The sequence below is a fragment of the Rhamphochromis longiceps genome, linkage group LG3 (assembly GCF_057381845.1).
Source record: "Rhamphochromis longiceps isolate RC_006_pf linkage group LG3, R_longiceps_female_GT1.1, whole genome shotgun sequence".
NCBI classification, from domain to species: domain Eukaryota; kingdom Metazoa; phylum Chordata; class Actinopteri; order Cichliformes; family Cichlidae; genus Rhamphochromis; species Rhamphochromis longiceps.
In genome coordinates, this window is record NC_140559.1 from 34,395,439 (window position 1) to 34,415,216 (window position 19,778).

At 39.9% G+C, this 19,778-nt stretch overlaps 1 long non-coding RNA gene across 1 annotated transcript; it reads right to left on the reverse strand.

Annotated features, from left to right (window-relative positions):
• Positions 1–10,742: 10,742 nt before the first annotated feature.
• On the reverse strand, positions 10,743–19,042 carry LOC146674244 (uncharacterized). The gene is made up of 3 exons (XR_014909235.1): positions 18,718–19,042; positions 13,810–13,897; positions 10,743–11,955 (listed from the first exon to the last, which is right to left on the reverse strand). It is a non-coding gene; the product is annotated as an uncharacterized LOC146674244 (long non-coding RNA).
• Between the last annotated feature and the right edge of the window lie 736 nt (positions 19,043–19,778).

The following is a 19,778-nucleotide window of genomic DNA, read 5'->3' on the forward strand; positions in this document are numbered from 1 at the left end:
AAACAAAAAGTACACACAATATTCGAAGCACATAGTGCACACTGTGGGAATTTACGACTGTGCGTGAATCCCCCCTGATATTGGTATGATCCGAGCTCAGGCACTAAGCGACTGAGTGAGGGGACGGGGCAGCTGCTGCCAGCAGTGAGTGCGCTGTTGGAGAAACGGAGCCAGCCATACTAAGGAGAGCTTAAGTTTGACCAGGTACGAAAGCAAATCATTCTTACTGTACAAATAATGTAAATATGACGGTGTATCACGAAAGATTGATATCAAACTGATCACTTGACCAATATTACGTTACTTGCTCTTCAAGTGAATCAACAAATGGCGAAATGAAAAGCCGAACAAATGCTATTTTTTTTTTAGAGAGTCTTAGCTTACATGTGTTTATTTCATATTTTCAGTTCTTACCCTCCCCGACTAAATCGGTTTCAGTTATGTACTGAAATATAAGAATGGACATTAGAGGCTTCTTTCAAAGAAAAAACTCAGGTAAATGTTATTTTATATATTATGCTTTGTATGTTGTTCAGTATATTTCTATGCAAAAGAAGAGGGATTTCAGTACACAGCAGGATATTCACATTCTGGCCAGAGGGGCCGATGGCGCGATATGGCAGCCTCGCTTCTGTCAGTCTGCCCCAGGGCAGCTGTGGCTACAACTGTAGCTTGCCTCCACCAGTGTATGAATGTGAGAGTGAATGAATAGTGGCATTGTAAAGCGCTTTGGGTGCCTTGAAAAGCGCTATATAAATCCAATCCATTATTATCATTATTTGTAACCAGATATTTACATACACTTTAGGGAGAAAACATAAAACATTTTTACTGTACATCAATTTAGATTAAACTTTTGTTTTAGATAAATATTGAAATATCTTTTGAATTAGTTAAATGTCAGAATAAAGAGAGACAGAGCTGTCTATTTTTTATCACTTTGATCAAATTTAGGAGTACATGTACACTAAGTTTGTTAATTAATAAGAAAACTCCAGACGATTCCATTCTGAGCTGAAGAAGCTTCTGATAGGTTTGTAGAATCCATGTGGAAAAATTGGTGGCACAGCTGTGGATGCATATAAGGCAAAACACAGAGGCTGTTTCTTTAACATGGGAAAATCAAGAGATGTCAACCAAAACACCAGGAAAAGAATCGTGGAGCTCCATAAGTGTGGCTCAATTTTGAATACAATTTGGTGCCATTTGCAATTAAGAAATACAGATAGTTTCTCTCTTTACTCTTAAAGTTAACAAACATGTTTTTTATATTTATCAATCTAAAAAAATAAACATTTAGTCTGATTTGATGTTACAATTAAAAAAGTGTTTGTGTTTTTATCTGAAGAGTACATAAATATGTGGTTTCAACTGTATATTTCATGATTGTCAGCACAAAGAGGGAGAGAGAGGAACAGAGAGGGAGATGGAGAATGAGGACAGAACAGAGGTGGAACAAGAGCAGGTGAGACACACATGTTAGTCAAATGGTTGCTTACTAAAAGTATCACCGTATCATAGGTACTCATGTATCTTGTACCTAGTGTTTCTTTTTAGGTTTGCTATTTTTCAAATTCTACATTTATTAAGTTATGCAGGCTTGTTTGCACAACAAGGCTAAATAATTATATAAACTTTTCTCAATCTAAATAGTGGACTTTGGTAGAATTAAACAATAAGTGTAGTGCAGGTCTATGATGATTTTTAGTGCTACTATCATCTAGTTCTGATTCTGGTTTTGTCTTTGTTAAATCCTCAGTAGTCCTGATTTTGAACTGTTGTAGTCCTGTTTTAATTCCGGATCAGTTCTGGGTCTGGTTGAATTGGGGTTTAGCCCTCATGTCTTGATACAGCCCCGATTTTGTTCTGCCTTGCTGCTTAATTAAAAAACTAGTTTAAGGTGTCCTGCACATGTGATATATATTTTTCCCTATATGAAGTCATTCTTTTTTGAACAAAACTCAAAACAGAGCCTATTAATCTTTCAGTCATTTCTAACCCCCCCCCAAAAAAAAAAAATCCCACATGCATACTACCCTTTAGGGCTAAGCCCCGGGTGTTTCAAATGTCTGGCTCCGCCTCTGACTCAGGCATTGACTCTGTCGGCTATGTTTTGCCATGCATGCTCCCTTTCTTTTGCAGCTGAGGCTGTGTTACTTTTTTTCCGCAAAATTTGCACGTTATCGCCCACCCCCGTGACATCATGCTCCAAAGCCCTATACTGCCATCAGAATTTCGGCCTCAAGCGCTGTAAAATACATTGACCGCGCCTTCTTTCCCTCCGTCTCCATGGTGACTCGCTTAATCTGTGCTCCACTAATCAGGGCTTTATGTATCCTCGTGCGCGCGCTTAACTTGGGGTTAAAGCAACTCCGCGTTGATTGAACTAATTGTTATCAGCCTTTCTGAAACCGAATATTCCGAGTTGGACAGTTCGGGGTTACTCAACCCTGAGTATCGTTTTTAACTCTGAGTTTTCTAAACCGTCTTTGAAGGGTGATACCGTTTGAAGCTGGAGGATCGCTATATAAATATCCGATAGCAGCTAGGTCCCCTAACTTTCAGTAGCTGTTGAAAGGAAAAAGTTGTGGTATATCAGTGGTTAGAAATACCATTATTACTTTAGGATTAGTTTAACACAAAGTAAGGGCTGACCCAGGACCATTGCTGTGAGTCACAGTGCGCAGCATAAATGTGCGCAGCATAAAAGTCCTTTCACATCGGATGCAGGATGTGCTGCTAATGCTAACTGCTAACTAAAAGCAAAGGATCCAGAATTTGTTGCGCTGGCTGCTGGGCTCTATGGGTTTTTGCAGCAGCTCTACCTTTACTAGATGCACCTGCTCCTTGTCTTTTCTATCTCTGACTTTATGTCCTCTACAAGAGTTTGTTTTTTTTTTGCTAGTTCTTCAAATGTTCAATAAAAACATGTATGCTAATTCATAACGAAGACAGCTTTGTAATGAAGACTGTCATTTCCAAAACACTGCCCGCCCCCACCCCGCGGTCCGCAGCGCTGTTGAAAAGGCTGTGGAAGTCCCTGTATTAAACACGTAGTCCTGTGACACAAAAATCACCAAACTCGGACGACCACAGACTGTTTTCCTTCGTGGTGATGAAGGAAAACGCTGGGTTGGCATGTAGAAGGGCATTTATTCCCTTCAAAGACCTGCAGTTCAAAAAAAGCACCCCTCGACAGCCAAACCCATCTGTTCTCTGATTGGATTGTTACATTTGTGATTGACATGACATTGACCAATCAGATGAAAGGAAGAAAAATAGGGTCAAAAATCCATACTTGTAACTTGCAGGGGTTTTTTTTCTAAGTCCACACACAAATCTTTTTTACGCACACACACAAATCTTTTTTACACATACAAATCTTTTTTACACATACAAATCTTTTTTACAAGTACAAAATATTTATGACCACATTTTGAGCCCATAGATGTCAAACAAGTCCTTATGAGCTTTTATCAACGTGTGTCTCGCTCCTGGAATTCAGCTAATTATCTTATGTTCCCTGTACTCTGACACAGAAACTCCAGCCGAACATTGACAAGAAACGCGAGTAGCTGCCAGCAGAGGAGGAATTTGGACTGCCAGCCTGGAGAAGTTTTGATTCCCGTCAGTCCTGTGGAGGAGAAGATTTGAAGTGTCGGCCTTGTGCTGGATGCTGGTGAACCACCCAGCGCAGATGCGTTACCTTCCTGCCCCTGCGCTCATCAGTTGCTGCCACCGGTTAAATATATTACTGCTAGCTGCATATTTTCAGCGTCTAAAAGCATACCCTCTGAATGTGTTTGAGGATGCAGGAAAGGGAATTCATATTAATATGTATTTTATTCCATTCATTTAATCTTCAAGTTTGCATTTTTTGAAACATTCCGTTAATAAGCCTTTTGTTTATTTAACATTTTATCCAACTGCATGTATATTTATACAGATTGTCACTAAATAAACTATTCAATGAATGTCTGAGTAATGAATAATTTAAGTTTTTAAAATCACAAACGTAATGCGAATTATTTGTTTTCTGGGACACACTTGAGTTAATATTATTATCCAGAGTGTCAACGATTATGGTGAACATTACTGTCACTGAATAAATGTTTTAGGTACAAGTTGTTATGTTTGTGTTGCCGATGATTTTAGGTTACATTTGAATATAAAAAATAATTTTCTACGATGCAGAATAACTGCAGCTTCTTGTTTGAGGCCTGCGTGTGGCCCACAGGAGAAAACTCGGCCTCCTTTCCTCTCTGCAGGAAATCCAATCACTGCTGCAGCTTGAAATAAGTTCATGTAATGCAAAATTCTACCCTTATGCATTTATACTGTAGGGGAGAGTGAGGTAAGATGAACCAGTGGGTAAGTTGAACCACCCCTTGTATCTAGGTAACTGTGTACATGTTTTGTCATGTGACCATAAATCCAGGAAGCACTCATCATTTCCATCCTGCTATATTAAAGAGGAGCACATTGGAGAAAGGGCAAGTCTGTATTACACAAAAAAATGTTTTTTGCTTGTCAAAGTAAAATTTCTGCATATCAGGTAAATTGACTGTAATATTAAAACAAATGTATCTGTGTCTAAAATGATATATTATACATGTTGGGGGGTTTCTAAAATATAATATCATCTGAAGAAGTTTTCTAAAGATTAGCCTAAATTGCTAAGCTAGCCCGTTTTTTTCAAAATGGTGGCTATGGGGCAAAGTGAGCCAAAGGCTATGGGGTAAATTGATCCAATGGTTCAACCTACCCCACCATAAGGCACTGAAATTTATTTAAGGCTCTGACTTATTAAATAGTATTTTAGTTCAGTATACTGAACCCTTTTGTTGTATTTGTCATATGTTAACTATTATAGAAAAGATATCATGCCAAGGACCTACAGACGGAAGACCAGCTGGGGCTCAACACCCCTGGAGGAGATTGAAAGGGCAGCGAGTGAAGTCAAGGGAGGAAAGTCCATAAGATCAGTGGCTAAAGAAAGACAAATTGACAGGTCAACACTCAGGAGATATATTAAAAAGAGGGACACACAGGAGGTCAAATCGGTTGGCTATAGTGGAACAGCTTCAGCAAAGAGAGTCTTCTCTGAGAAGGTGGAGAAGGAGCTAGCAGAGCATATCAAGAAGCTTGCAGAGCAGTTCCATGGCATTTCCCCAAAGAAATGCCGTCAACTGGCATTAGAATTGGCAGGCAGAAACAACATTCCTACTCCCAGCAACTGGACAGAGAAAGGTTTAGCCGGTAGGAAGTGCAAGAAACAACATTTCAGTAGGTTGGCACAGACTAATGTATTTTGTGTAGTTTATTACTTTACCATTACATTTTTTAGGTAAAGAATGGTTCAAGAATTTTTTGGCACGCCACCATCTCTCTTGCCGTATGCCTGAGGCAACATCTTTGGGAAGAGCTACAGCCTTCAATAAGACTACAGTTGGGGAGTTCTTTGACAATCTGGCTAAAGTGATCGACAGGTAACAGAAGTTATCTAATTGAAAACATTAATAACTATTTATGACAACTACAAACAACAGTTAAGTGAATAAATATGCGTACTCTCAGCTAACATTTTTTGCATTACTTAAAAATGTAACTAATCATCATTGCTCTTTTTTTGTTTGACAGGTATAAATTCCCCCCAAACATGATTTTTAATGTTGACGAAACAGGTGTAACAACAGTACAGACACCAAAGCAGGTAGTGGCAGAAAAAGGAAAAAAACAAGTGGGCTCCATCACATCTGCTGAAAGAGGCGAACTGGTGACTGTAGTCTGTGCTGTCAATGCGACTGGTAACGCAGTCCCTCCGATGTTTATCTTCCCAAGGGTTAGATACAAAGACCACTTCATTGCAGGAGCACCTCCGGGATCAATTGGTACCACTACAAGATCAGGCTGGATCAGTGAAGATGTCTTTGTTGTGTTCCTTGAACATCTGGTTCAGCAGACCAAGTGCTCCCCTGACCTGCCACTGCTGCTAATCATGGATAACCATGAAGCCCACATTTCACTGAAGGCTTTGGACATAGCAAAAACAAGTGGTATTGTAATGCTCACAATTCCACCCCACACTTCCCATCGCCTTCAGCCTCTGGATAAGTGTGTGTATGGTCCATTTAAAACCTATTACAACAGAGCTCTTGATGGCTGGATGAGGTCCAACCCAGGCAAAACTGCCAGCATATACCAAATTGCTGGTTGTGTGAATGATGCTTTCATGTCAGCAATGACACCACGAAATATCTCCTCGGGATTTAGAGCCACTGGGATTTTCCCTTACAACAGAGATATCTTCTCTGATGCAGAGTTTGAGCCATCCATGGTGTCAGACAGGCCCAACCTGGAGCAGCAGCCTGCCGCTGAAGGTGTTGCACCTGTGGTTTCAGCCTCTCTTTCTGCTGAACTACCTTCACCAGACCCTGTACATGCATGTGGTTCACGAAGTGACCCCAACCATGCTCAATATGTGTCTCCCACTGATATTCTACCCTTACCCAAAACTCAGCAGCCCAGGAAACAAACAAATCGAAAGCGTGTGAAGACACGAATTCTGACTGATACACCTGAAAAGCAGGCAATTGAGAGAGCCCATGAAGAAAGGACAAATAAACTGAAAGGCAAAAAAGAAATAATCCACAAAAAGCAAGGAATGTGGAAGAGGAAACAAACCCAGACAAAAATTGCAGTGGAAAGCAGCTCTGAGGAGAGTGATGTTCCCATCCCATTTGAAGACACTTCTGAGTATGAGAGTTCCAGCGATGAAAGAAGTGAACCAGATGTCTCAGACCTGGTAGTTGGTGACTTTGTCATCGTAAGATTTGCATCCAAATCCAGGAGCCACCATTACATTGGCCTGGTTGACAGCTTTGCAGACAACGAAGTGAGTGCCAGATTTCTCAGAAGAATCCGAGGGATCACTAGCAGTAAGAAACCCACGTTTGTGTTCAAGGAAAATGATGAGGCATCTTTCCCACGCAAGGATGTGCTGAAGAAGCTACCTCAACCTCAACAGGCTGGAGGAACTGCAAGGAGGGAGCAACAGTTCATATTCCCCTGCAACCTTGATCATTGGAATATTGAATAGTTCTTTTGAATAAATGGTTTTGAACTGGCGGTTTGTTTAGAAACCACCAGTTTCCAGGTTTGTTCTCACAGGTTTACAACTGTTAAAATGGTTTGTTTTCACAATATGATCAGTTTTACATTTTAAAAACTACATGGTCAGTTTGCCCCAAGATGGCTCAGTTTACCCACTGACTAGGTTCAATTTACCCCTAATCTGGGGCAAGTTGAGCCAAAGGAGCATTTTTTTTAATAGGTCATTATTTTGGGCAGCGTCATCAGACATAGATTCTGATCATTACATTTGAAAGGAGACATCCTGAAATAAAGGAATATGTTATCATTCTATTTCTGTGTCATTTTTTTTCTCACATCCAGGGCAACATGAGTAAAAAGTGGCTCATCTTACCTCACTCTCCCCTACTTCAGTTTAAATTTCAGGTATACGTAATTTACTTCTACTTGCTATATTTTAACACAAGTATCTGTATTTTCTACTCCTGACATTTTCAAAACAGGCTCTTTTAGGTTCAACACATTTGACGGGAAGTTATTATTTCACGTCACTGCGCGCATTCAAACATTAGTATAGTACAGGGCTCGGCAACCTGCGGCTCCGGAGCCTTATAGTGCGGCTCTGCGTGGTTTGGGAAAATAAATTAGAAGTATTCAGCTGAAGTGTATTTTATTTAATTATTATTTTATTTATTTAACTTGTAGTTCTCAATTTGAAGATTATTGTAATATTGAAATGTAAAAACAAAATTATATTCTATTATTTTTTCATCGCTCAAAATAAGCGTCACACTCGCGGAAGCCGGTGTACCCGCCGAAACGCCGTGCATTTATCGAGACTTTCAACCCCAGGTAAGCCAATTATGGATCTTCAGATCCACATTATGTCAGCAGCTGTTCTCCACCGTGAACTATGTTAAAAACCGCTCACGCCTCAAAGATGACAGCTTACAGTCCTGCGTAAACATGAAAGTGACTTTGTAAAGCCCCGATTTGCAGACGCTGTGCCAGAGGTTCGGGAGCAGAAGTTCCATTGAAAACATACCACGGCAGTGTGTGAATGTGTGTGTGAATGGGTGGATGACTGGATATGTAAAGCGCTTTGGGGTCCTTAGGGACTAGTAATGCGCTATACAAATACAGGCCATTTACCATTTACGGCATAGGGCTGCTCGATTATGGCAAAAATGTTAGCAAATTATGGCAAAAAAATTGAAAATCGTTTTTGTTTTGTTTTTTTTACATATATTTCTACTTGGAGAAAGGTTTATCCCTCAAAACTTTAAATAGAAAAAAGTTGCAAAAAATAGTTTACAACAACAGGAAATTTATTTTTAGTATCTTCATAGTTTTATTTTGGAGATACAGCAATTTTTATATACTGCAGGAAAAACAAAAAAACAATCCTATGATGCAAATTTGCAAAGAAAACAGCATGTGCATCAAAATAAACTATTTCCAGCAGTGCAATTTGAGTTCTAAGCATATCAATCATAAAGTTTGACACCCTCCCCCCAAACAGTTATTGGTTTGTTGCTTCAAGGTAACATTGTGCGACAAGGGTAGTCAAAACCAAGTTATTCTATAATACGTTTTATTAGTACAACAAGGATGAACCAATAATCAAACAACAAATAAACAATGTAAACATTTCACAGAACAATAAACCACCAAAATACATCCGACATTTGACCCTAACCCCATGCACGTGTGTGCACACACACACACACACACACACACACACACACACACACACACACACACACACACACACACACACACAATTACTTTACCAACTGACCCCTGAGCTCCTATCCCTCAAACCTGATTCAGGGATCCACTCCTCCACTTCCCTGTCACTCCCTGAAAGCTCACTGTCCTCACTTTCTGAGGGAATGTCCCTAACTGCACATTCCCTTGGTTTCCTTGCATAAAAGGTTTGTACGTCCATGTCCTGTAATTATCAGTAGATTGTAAAGTAAAAAACATTGACTATGATCCTATAAATGCACACAAACACATCTCTACATACATATGCTAACACATTATTTTGCCTGAAAAAAATTAGGCTAACTGCACAGTGTTGCCTTGAGGCAACGAATGAAAATTAACAGTTTTACTGTATAAATAAATTTTAAAAAGTAGAACAAACAATCAAATATAGGGGAGAGCGGGGTAAGTTGTCACACGGGTAAGTTGTCACACTGTTCATAACTCCAACACTAGAGGCTCTATCTCAAAAATGAAATAGCCACTTTGTGTGACTTCTTCTTCTATAGTCAACCTCCTGTTCACATGTGGTCAAGACTGCTCTAATCTGAGGTGAGCACATCTTTTTTATTTTTTTGACCTAAAAGGAAAAATAAATCACTTTAAATTTTCTTCAGTACAACTTTGTTAGGTATAGATGTTACAAATTATTATTTTACACAAAATAGAGGAGACATTAACGTGTCTTTTGATACTTCAGCTGATGTGCTATGTTGAGCTAACCCTGACATTTAGCCAAAATTAGCATAAATGTCAGTTTGGGGCAAGTTGTCTCATTAACTTTGGGGCAAGTCGTCACATGTGACAACTTGCCCCAGTACAAATAAATGCTCCAAAAAATTGTGATATTGTAATTCATTTGTATTTGTAATAACTTGGTAGTCCACTGTCAGTAATTGCAGTGCTGGCAATTACTGACAGTGGACTACCAACTCCAGAGGACATCCAGCCATATCCAAAAGCTGGCCGCCGAAAACCATCCGGCAAAGGAAGAAAACGACGCAAATCAGCAATTCTAACCGACACACCAGTGAAGCAGCAACTAGAAAAAGAAAAGAATAAGGCTGAATCTAGCAAAAAGCTGTTTCAAAAGAGAGGGACGCAAGGGGGGAAAACATCTGGACCTATGAAGAACAACGCAGCTAAAAGAAGAAAAATAATTCAAGAGTCATCATCAGATGATGAAGAGTGCTTCTGCCTTGTCTGTGTGGAGCCATTTTCAAACAGTCGTCCAAAAGAGACCTGGGTAAAATGCGTAAAATGCAACAAATGGGCCCATGATGCTTGCACCTCAGGCCAGGCAATTTATGTGTGCCAGAATTGTGACTCTGAAGTTGAGTCTGATTAATCAGAAATAGGGCATCTGTTTTGTTCAGAGGATAAACATGTTAAGTAAAGCAAGTTATTTGCAGCATTCCATTCATGGATGATGGATTTATGTGCAAGCCAGAGAACATTTGAGTTTAAAGTTCAAACTAAAGTTTTCTTTCTACTTAATGTTTTGATTAAAATGTGTATTGAATTGAAATAATTGTTTTTTTCCAAATTCTCTTGGCATAATTGTTCAAATTTCCAGTTTTGGTTTGAATTTAACAATTAAAATCAATAATCACAATTAAGTATTTGTGTTCTTATTTTAAGATAATCTAGTGTGACAACTTACCTGCCGATGGGGCAAATTGTCACAAGTGCACATTCTCCATTCAACAGTCTACAACTCCGTAATGAGATAAGATATGAAAATGTAATGAATACATCATATGTGCCCGAGACTTCCTTCTTTCATTTGGTGAAACATTTATTACGTTGTGATGTATGGTGCTCAGTAAAAGTTAGTCAGTGTGAAAAGTGTGACAACTTACCCCGCTCTCCCCTACTTCTTAAATTATTCATGCACATACAAGTGTTTTTTATATACATTTATTTCACTAAAGCGCTATATAAATGCAATCCATTAGACGCTACTCATGGTCAGTGATGAGGCTTAAACCAATTCAACCTTTATACAGACTGAAGTTTCTGGTATAAAGACCGCGTGAACAGTACACAGTCAGTGCAGGGAGTGGATATTAGCACCTGCAAAATCTCACTTTAACCCTTCACTTTACTCACTTTACTGTTTGTGGAGGCAAAGTGCACCTTTCAAGTATTTCAACCTTTATTTCGATTTAACAATGTCTGTCATGAGGTGTAATGGACAGACAACGTAAATGCAGGGCACTGCAGGTCAAATGAGCTGTTCGTTCTTTTAAAAAGGCACAAACTGAACAAAGTCCAAACAGACAGGAATCCTATGAAGCACAGAAGTCACACGGTGCTTGAACGAATCACCTGCCAAGGACAGAGAGACAGACAGACTGTACAGGAGAAGAAAAAGTGGCCCCAACAACCCAGAACAGACCTTAATGAATGAATCTGATGCTTTAATAAATTGTTGTCAACAGCATTTTCCATTTTTCATGTTTCCACATTTCTGCTGCCCAGAATGATCTTCCCCTTTGTTATAACAAGTTTACAACAATCAGCCAACAACAGAACAAAGTCTGATAATGAAAATGAGAATAATGCAGGTGCCGAAACATTATTCTGTCCATATTACTGATAAATAATATTAAAAATAGTAATAATGATGACACATTTTGGGCTGTTTGGTTCAATAGTATGTATGTGATGATCCACACTCATTTGGACTCAATTTGGTAAATAATAAATTCAAATTAAGACTCTTTAATATTTTTCTATGAACTAAAGATGACATCACCCACAGTTTCCTTTGTCCTGTGCTGTTTATTTCTGTGAAGATCATGCATGAAAAAAATGTCTCAGCACAGGCAGGACTTCCAGCTTCCAGCTTTTATTATAAGGAGAACAATCATATTTTCAGCACAGCTGCCTGATTCACAGTCATGACAAAGAGAAAAGCAGAAACAAAGAAGACGTAGCAGCCAGTGCAGAGGGAGAAGACAGTAATGACATCTATCAGCAGGAGCAGCTGCAAGAAGCTGAAGTCCTCCATGAACTCTTACCAGGAGGTCCTGAAGCTGGACTCCCTCACTGCTCTGCAGGTTTATTAAGGAGGAGCTCTCCATCACCCTGAGGCACACACAGAAACTAATTAGTCACATTTTTTATTTTTTTATATACTCTCTCCACTTCTGTATATCTATATATAGGTATACAGAGGTATACAGAGTATACCAACCCGTTTCTCAACCTTGCTTTTGTCACTCACTTGTCAAATAATCAAGTACCCGTCCTTTATGTTAATAATAAGAGGATCATCCTCAGCTGATGTCAGGCTGCTGAGAAACTCTCATCAGTTCATGAGGCAGGCAGCATCAGATAAAAACTCAAATGGGGTTTTGTGTTTACTTGTGCATGAATGACCTGATGCTCCTCAGCAGTTTATGCAAATAAAACCACATTTTAACTGTGTGTGAATGCACAGTATGTGCCAGCACACAACAAAGAGGTAATGAAGCCTTCATGCATAAATAGACTGAAGTGAACTGTACAGCTCTTAGAGAACGTCCAAAATGTCACTAAATTTTACCAATTTTATGTTAATGTAATGTAATGTCCAAACTGTGTGATTCATATCTATAGACTGCATTGACAGTGCATTGATAGAATTGTGCCAATCAACCTGTGTTTCATGTTTCAACTGCACATTTTTTGGTTAAAAGTGAAACAAAGAAATTTTGAAATAAAGAAAAAAAATTCTCAAAGAAATTCCTGAGAAAGTTAAAGCTGTTGCACTGTTTGAAATTCTGCAGTAAAATTGTAGCTTTCTAAACCTAAAATGATGTTGTCAATTTTCTGAGATGAAAACTAAAGATTCAAGTAGCTGATTGGATTTCTCTAATTAACAACATCAGACACACTAACAAGAGCTTTCCAGTCTTTATAGACTGACTGTGTGGGATTTACTACAGAACTGGTGAACATGAAACAAAGTATATGAACGATGCATGAGTGTAAAATGAGTGGAGTAACTGGTTAAATATATTTGATGGTGTCAGTCACGTGCACTGGCTCACACTCCTTGTCTTCGAGGCAGGCTGGAACCTGAAGCATGGTTTAGACTATTTTGATTACAGGGATGTGGTTACGTGGTGACAGAGCAAAGTGACTGCTGTCACTGACTGATGATAACACTTCCTTCACACATGAATAGTCTGAATAAGAGATTGCACACACCACTGAACTTCTGCAGCACTCCTCAATGACACTTAACTCCCTTATCAGCATCAGTGCGGTTTTTGCTTTTGTATTTTTTAATATTCTTTACTGACCTCTATCATTGTCTCTGACTGAAGCAGTCGCAAAAGGAAGGTGTCAAATCACTTTCAGTGTGATAGCAAACAGAGACTGAAGCAGAAAACCTGACTCAAAGAAGCAAGTGGAAAATTTACAGACACTAGAGGTGGGTTTCAATAATCGATTTTTAAATATAAATGTATTTTGCCACAAACAGCAGAATCCCAGGCTAAAGCTCACAAAACTATTTCAACAACCACCAAACAGCTAATGAGAGCAGATACACGGATTCCACACAAAGACGTAAACACAATCAGTGAGATGTCTCCTTTCTCATTTGATGGCGCGTACACAGACACTCTGTTGGTGCTGAAAGCCGACAGCTCACTGATTCTGATGTGTCGGCGGGTCAGCGCTTTGTGTTTACGTCTTTTTTGCCCTCGATTGCCCAGTCCCTCTCCAACCAAACTGGACTGAACCAGCAGCAAAAGAAGATCCAAACTACGCTTCACATTAACATTGTCATAATTTCCTTCTTACTGTTGCTGTTTTGCTTCCATACACGATAAAAATCACACTTCATGCAGAGCTCGCTGTCTCTCTCCTTGTACTTCAAGAAACTCAAATCTCTGTGTAACGTTTGTCCTGTAAAGCATCCACAGGACACAGGTGTGAGGACAGCCATACTTTTATTAATACTGTGGTTTTCAGTTCACTGGGACACAGTCACTCCCGCTCTCTGCTGTCACGTCCGCTCTTCCACCTCCGACTGTCACTGCGAACATATAAAGAGTGACAATCACTTTCACTTCTCAGCACACCTGTTCACCCCACCCCTGCGCCGCCCCGGGAGCTCACTGCGTCACCCCTCCTCTGCAGCCGGCCAGCGACCACACCCAGGCCACACTCTGTTTTCTGCATTATTCGCTTGCTTATCACGCACCAGTCTACCGTTGTTTACAGTCCGCAACTGTTTTTTTATGACTTCTGACAAGATAGCCTCTTTCCTGCTGTTCAATACAATTGTAAAGTTTTAAATGATGCCAAAATGCAAAACACTTGGCTGTGTCTCTAGTTAAACCTCTGTAACTTTGCTCTGCTTCACTTCAGCAGCATCAGGTAATGTTCATGTGTTGATTAATGGTTTTCTTCAGTTTTTGTTCTACTACAGAATATTGTTAAGGTTATCTGCTATAAAAAGCCAGGCCAGGAAAATCTCCTTCATCTTTTTCTGTGTTTTCTCTGATGAAGTCTCACAAGTGTCAGAACTCATGAATGATCAGAATGATAATATTTCTGACTGTCTGAGGCAAAATTTCCCTGATTCAAATCGTGGATCGAATCGATTCTAGAAACCAGTGACGATACAGAGCCCTAATCGAGACCTCGCAGAGGTTTCAGGTTTGTTCAGCCAGCTAGTGCAAAGAAGTGACACACACTTAAGAACTGAATCTCTTTAACAGTTAGATTACACTTTTGTCCTGGACGATGATATTACCTTACATGGCCATATGATAGAGATGTTTGTGCAATAGATGCAGGCAGAGCCACTCTGTGGCTGCAGAAACTGGCAGGGCAAACTGAGTCAGATTGAATGCACTGAGAGCTCAATCTATTCTTAGACTACAGAGTGAACTGAGTTTTCCTGCACATTTACATCAGCATATTAACCTTTTTGCTTTAACCTCTGCTGTTCCCTCTCTCTCACTTTTTCTGAACTCGAAAATCTGCCTGCCGGATCTACTTTCCAGAGGAGGTGCACAGTGATATCAGGGATATGCACACTGTACTTTGGGGCGTGTCATAGCCCCGATCCCCTCTCTTCCACTCACCAGTTAAGAAAATTAACCAATCAGGGTTCAGAAAAAAACAAAAAAAACAAAAAACAAAAAGGCACCGCCCATATGTTTCCTCCTGCTTCAGAGCAAAGAAACGCTCTACTCCTTCATTCTCAGGATGAATCCTTGGAGCTATTTCCCCGTTTTTATTGGTATAAGCCAAGTATTTGGAAAGTTGATCCAAGCTCCTAAATCTGGGATTTCCTTTAAAGTAACTGTGGAAGTTACTTTAAAGGCCTGAATAGGGCTGGGCTATATCATACCGTTCACGGTAATACCGGTGTAATTTTGGGCAACGATAGGAAAATGAAATATCGCCATAGAATATGGGTAAAACGCGCATGCGCAGTGCCTTTGTTTTCATACGCACATAGCGAAAAAAGCGTGCCGGCGACGGAGAATGAGAAGAGTGAAAGCGGATCGTTGAATGAAACAGATGAACCAGAATTGGTTTGTAAAAATGCAACTTCACTGGTGTGGAACTGGTTTAGCTTTCGTCCGTCAGATACACAACAAACCACTATTTTTGGTAGAGCATGCTAGCGGGCCGTCGTTATTACTGTCTTTTTTGGAAAATACGGCACACTTAAAATCAATCCTTTGATTTTTCTGAAAATCGACAGTGGCCCTTATAATCCTGTGTGCCTTATGTATGAATCCTGGTTGTGTTTACTGACCTCGAAACGATTTTATGTCGTACACGGCGCTCGACAATCTGTCAAATGTTTTAGTACGACTTTGCTAAGCTACGAACCCACACCGCTTGATGGATTGCCGGCGCATTACCGCTATATTAGGCAGGCACCTCGCGGAGTGATACGTACTGTGCTTCAACATAATATTACCGTATTGTGTGTGTATAACCTCTTTTTAAGTTTTGTAGATATTATACATGGTTATGCTGAGGATATGTCGGCCAATTTCCACTGGAAATGCCTTTTGGTTAAACGGTCAGCAAGGAATTTGCACTGTTACGTTTTTATATAGGGCAGCACGGTGGCACGGTGGTTAGCACTGTTGCCGCACAGCAAGAAGGTCCTGAGTTCAATTCCACCATCAGGCCGGGGTCTTTCTGTGTGGAGTTTGCATGTTCTCCCCGGGTTTGCGTGGGTTCTCTCCGGGTACTCCGGCTTCCTCCCACCGTCCAAAGACATGCAGCTTGTGGGGATAGGTTAATTGGATAATCCAAATTGCCACTAGGTGTGAATGTGCGAGTGAATGTGAGTGTGAATGGTTGTCTGTCCCTATGTGTTAGCCCTGCGACAGACTGGCGACCTGTCCAGGGTGTACCCCGCCTTTCGCCCTAAGCGCTGGAGCTGGGATAGGCTCCAGCGCCCCCCGCGACCCTGAAAAGGATAAGCGGAAGTGAATGGATGGATGGACGTTTTTATATAACTTTAATGCACATAAAAAACAGCTGCTTGTTTAAGTGAAAATACATTGATGGGGTTTTTTGCACTAATAAAGTTGTGGAGTTGTAAAGTATTTTGTCTGGTGTCAATTATATCGTCAGTTATATCGTTATTGCAAATTTTCAAATGTATATCGTGATAAATATTTTTGGTCATATCACCCTGCTCTAGGCCTGAATATCTGATCTGATCTGATCAGTGCAAGATAAATATCAGGCCGTCTGCCAGCTGAAGCTCAGTGGACTCATTCAGTGGCTCAATGACACTAAACCAAAGTTAATATACTATTGAATGACTTCAAACACTCAAAGCTACTTCAGTTGCACAAATTAGTGTGGCTCCGCTACCCGCTTGTTTATTTTCCACATAAACCTTTCACAATAAAGGAGAAGATCCTGTTGAGATTTTTTCAAAATAAGCTGAAATGATGACAAACAGATAAAGCAGTCAAAACAAATCCAGGACCTTATTTCTAAACGAGGCATGTAGCATGAACATGGTTTGGTTATGAAAAGTCTGCCACGGATCAGAAAACTGTTCTATGCAAATTATGCAGGAAACCAGTCGCCGCCTCAGACTCAAACCTCGTCACCCACCTAAGCAAGAATCACATGAAAGAGTATGCAGAGTGTTTAAGGATGAGAAGCAAAAAAGAGCTGTCAGGTGCTTAATAAAGTAAACCTTAGACTCGAACGTTAAAACAGGCTTTTCCCCGCAACACGCCGTGTAATAAATGCTCACAAAGAAAATGGCGCCCGTTACAACTTATATCTAAAAATGTATAGTTTAATCCATCGGTCAAAACACTCAACCCCCAACTGAAAGCACTTCACACACGTCGAGTTGCCCGAGATTCACAAAACTTACAGGAAATGTAAAAAGTTTTGTGATATATATCATTGTCGAGATGATAAACGTCTTATATCGGGATATGGGATGTTAGTCATAACGCACAGCCCTACCTTGAACCTTGTGAACCCTGTGATTAGTAGACAACCTGCTTGACCTCCCGAGCAATAGGCACACTAGCAGCTGTAACATGAGCTAACTTACTGTCATATCTGCCTTCCAAGTCCTAGTATAAACCTGAATCTTGGCAGGTAATAATAAAGGCAGTCATGATAACAAAAATAAAAAAAGTCAGTCTGGGCACTACAACTGACCTTACACTTTACCATAAGAGTGCATTTGCTGTCACTGCACTGGTTCACACACATTATTCCCACAGATCCTTCAGTTACATAAAAACCATTGACATGCAAAGGCGCTGCATCTATTACTGCAGTTCCAACTTCCTCTTGAGTCACTGACATGGATCGCCCTAGAAATCAAACTACAGGTCAGGCTGGCAACAAATATTCACAGAACTCAGACACGCACAGACTGTTTTCCTTTGTGGTGATGAAGGAAAACGCTGGCACATGAAAGGGCCTTTACCCTTCCAGGACCTGAAGCTCAGTAAAGCACCTCTTCTATGGCCAAAACCCGTCTGTTATCTGATTGGATTGTTAAATTTGTGATTGATATGACATTGACCAATCAGCTGAAAGAAATAAAAATTGGGTTCAAAATTCACAAGTTAAAAGTCACACACAGCTCAGAGTTTTAAAGTTTGTTTGTTTGGTTTTTGTTCTTTTGCTTTGTATCTGTAAGCAGACCCTAACAAAAAAGAATTTGTAACTTGTGTAAAAAAAATTTTTACAAACAAATCTTATTTACACACACACACACACACACACACACACACACACACACATCTTTTTCACATCTTTTGGTTTACACGGTTACAAACTCAGTTCACAACTATGCACAGACAAAGGGGGTTTCCTAACGCAGTCAGCTGCACATTGACAGCTTACAAAGCGCCTCAGGCAGAACAGAGATGGACTGGATGTCAAACAAGTCCATATGTGTGAGCAGGCAGACGAGCGAATACTTTTGGCAGTATCGCGCATCTGCCTTTTTCGGTTCCGTGTTGTAGGTCTTTATAACTCATTACTATAATGTTATACAAACACTCTTCGTGATTGTCATTGGTCAAAATAAACTTAACTTGGTCGCACTGAGAACAAAACAATGGCAAATAGACCACGGTTACACTAATAGCTTGCGCAGCCTAGCATGCTAGCAAGGCTAAAATGCTAAGCTACTATAAGCCTAGTCCTTCCATTGGTTACGTTAATACAGTTGCATTGTTTCCCATTAGTTAAACCTTGTCTAAGAAATTACAAAACTAGTGGGACGTGTCAACAGTTTAATATTTTCTGGATGTTCATGAGAAACCGTGAACGTTGTTGCTACCGTCAGCGAAGCTAACGAGCAGCTAGCTGAGGTACAACGATTACCTGAAGTCCGGCTGGAGTCCTCTATAATCCCGAGTGAAGAGAAAACTCCTTACTAACGTTCCCATTTCTTTAACTAGTTTAATGCTCAAATCTTTTTTCTATTTGTATTTAACTTTTATTCAGCTTACTTCTCTTACTTTGTTCCCAACTCACCCTGACAAGGAAAGAAAGGCAGGAAATAGACGACGGTCAGGAAGCCGTGTATTTCTTTCACGTTAAAGAAAATTAATTGCTCTGTAATAATAACCAGCCGGTCGCGTCTCTTATAGCAGATAACGTTACACCGAGTAAATTATACTTTAATCCACTGATAAACTGCATGAAGTCAGTGTGTAATGTGGATGTGGTCACAGCAGGCAACTTACAGTCAAGGGGACGTCCCCTTGACTGTAATTTGTGTGTAAAATTCCCTTAAAATGTTATCTAAAATGCAACTCTTATTAATTCAACCCTGTTGCCCACATTATGAGAGGAAGACAAAATGGTATATTCCTATTCCGTTATTTATAGAACTACATTTGTCTTTGATTTTTGTAGTCCACATCCACAACTCCTTGTTTTTCCAGAGAAAACACACAAAACACTGATTTTCAACCCTGTTCCATGAAAGACAGCCATTACAAACATGTTAAAACCATGTAAAATATTGTTAAACAGCATTTCTGTGCTTCACAGAGCACCTAATCTACAATTAAAACAAATATATCCTTTCAGTGCAGTATGGTGGAGCAGTCCTGAGTTCAATTCCACCATCAGGCCAGTGTCTTGGCCATTTTTAAAAAAGAAAATAATGTCAGTATTTATTTTCAAATCTGCACACAGTAGCTGAGTGTCTCTTTATTTATTGCAGGTCCAACTGGTGGTGAAGCTGCTCCCTCAGGTGTCGATGCAACCTCAAAATCATATTAGGGAAATTTACAATACTGATATTTATGCTGATATGTAAAGACTAAAAAATACTCTAATTCAAAGTGTGAAACAACTGAAACAAGATCCCAGCAGCTACATTATAAAACAATAGTAGCGAGTTTTCCCTGGAAATATATATCATGACAGCTTCA